The 2138-nt window shown below is 38.6% G+C and overlaps 1 pseudogene; it reads right to left on the bottom strand.

The window, feature by feature from the left end:
- Positions 1–1756: 1756 nt before the first annotated feature.
- On the bottom strand, positions 1757–1918 carry LOC123839952 (U4 spliceosomal RNA; annotated as a pseudogene).
- Positions 1919–2138: the final 220 nt, after the last annotated feature.

Below are 2138 nucleotides of genomic sequence, written 5' to 3'. Positions count from 1 at the left end.
ACAGCCTTTTATTTTATGCATCCCTTAACGAATAAATGTAGTTTTAGTTAATTTTACTACCTTTTCCTTTTAACCTTTATATTTGCTTTGTAAGTGTTTGATCCACAACCTTTACTATATATTTACATTTCCCAGTGATTTTTTTTTAACTTTTGTACGTTTTTTTTAAAATTGTTGTTGCTATTAATTTGTGTCATATCTTTTCATCCCAAATGAGTCCCTTTAACAATTCATACAAGATTGTTTTAGTGGTGATGAACTCCTTTAGCGTTTACTTATTTGGAAAATTCTTTATCTGTACTTCAATTCTGAATGACAGTCTTGCCAGATAGAGAATTCTTGTTTGGAAGGGTTTTTTGTTTGTTTTTGTTTTTGTTTTTTCCATCAGTGCTTTAAATATATCACACCACTCTCCTCCAGTCTTCAAAATGTCTACTGATAAATCTGCTGATAGCCTTGTACAAGGGGTTTCCCTTGTACATAAGAAAATTGTCCTCTTGCTGCTTTTTACATTTTCTCTTTAACATTAACTTTTGCTATTAACATTTATAATGTGTGTTGGCTTGGATCTCTGTAGGTTTATTTTATTTGGGACTCTCTTCAGTTCCTAGACCTAGATGTCTGTTCCCTTTCCCAAGATTAGGGAACTTTTTAGCCATTATATTTTTTTTTAAATAAGTTTTCTAGCCCTCTCTTTCTTCTCTTTCTGAAAGTCCTATAATGCGAACGTTTTAGTACTTAATGTTGTCTCAAAAGTCTCTTAAGGAATCTTACATTTATTTATTTTTTCTTCTTCTTGCTGCTTTGTCTGGGTGATTCACATTTCCTTTTCTTCTAGTCCACTAATCCATACTTTTCCTTCATCCAGCCTGCTGTTGAACCCCTCTGTTGTATTTTTCAGTTTGGTTAGTGTATTCTTAAGATCTGTACCTTTTGTTTGGAACTTTCTTATAATTTTTGTTGTTTTTTTTGAAGATCTCACTATGTTTATCCATTCCTTTCCCACTGCCAGGGAGCATTCTCCCATGTTTATGACTGTTGTTTATGTTCATTCTTTTGAACTCTTTATTAGGTAGATTGCTTGTCTCTGTTTCATTGATGTCTTTTTCTAAGGTATTGTCTGTTCTTTGTTGTTGTTGCTGTTGTTATTGTTGTTGTCATTGTTTGGAGCATATTCCTCTATCTCCTCATTTTTCCTGACTCTCTGTGTTGTTTCCATATATTAAAGGAATTATATCCCTTAATTTTGAAGGAGTGGTCACTGGAAGGCTTGGATGTGTTTCTTTTTGTGTTCTTTTCATTTTTATTTGTTTTCTGTGCAGTGCCCTATAAGTGGTATACTTCCAAACTTTGTCTTTACTTGTTTCAATCTCATGTGGCCCACAAACACAAGCCCCCCTGGCTAACAGTGCTAGACATTCAAGGGGTGTCCCCTTTGTGAGGTTAGCATGTCTTCTGGGTCTGGTGGAGTGGGTCTTGTTAGACAAACACCTCTTATGGGGCATGGCCACAGGGCTACGCTGGCGCAAGATGAGCAGCTATGGTGCCCACCAGCCCAGCTAGCAATAATGAAAGAAAGAAAAAAAAAAAAATGGTTCCACGGGCACCTGGGTGGCTCAGTTGGTTAAGCATCTGCTTTGGCTCAGGTCATGATCCCGGGGTCCTGGGATCGAGCCCCATGTCGGGGCTGCTTCTCTCTCTCCCTCTGCTGCTCCTCCTCTTGCTTGTTCTCTCTTTCTCTCTCTCTGTCAAATGAGAAAATGAAATCTTTTAAAAAATGGTTACAGCCAGTTCTGTGTCCCCAGAAAGATCTCCAGTTGACCCCTTGCCCCTCAGGTATACTTCCTAAGTTTTCAATTAGCAATAATCGTGCTTCAGATAAACCTCATTGGCTACGATACTGCCACTACGCAAAGCTTACACTTCCTAAGACTAGTAAAAAAAATCTCCCTGACATGTGGTGCAGTGCTTTTTAAGCTACTGCCTCTGCTTTCAGACTCCTAGTGAGTGAGTCTGTGCACAAGCCCTTCAGAAGTGAGATCCTGGTTCCCTACAGCCCTTCAGTTCTCCCAGACATTAGCCCCTCTAATTTTCAAGGCCTGTTGTTTTGGGGGAATGTCCCACAGGCTTGGGTTCCC

This window comes from Mirounga angustirostris, unplaced genomic scaffold, assembly GCF_029215605.1.
Source record: "Mirounga angustirostris isolate CCGP_5_RB_7025 unplaced genomic scaffold, mMirAng1.0.hap1 SCAF_3, whole genome shotgun sequence".
NCBI classification, from domain to species: domain Eukaryota; kingdom Metazoa; phylum Chordata; class Mammalia; order Carnivora; family Phocidae; genus Mirounga; species Mirounga angustirostris.
The sequence above is the reverse complement of the archived record's forward strand: the minus strand, read 5'-3'. Positions and strand labels throughout refer to the sequence as shown.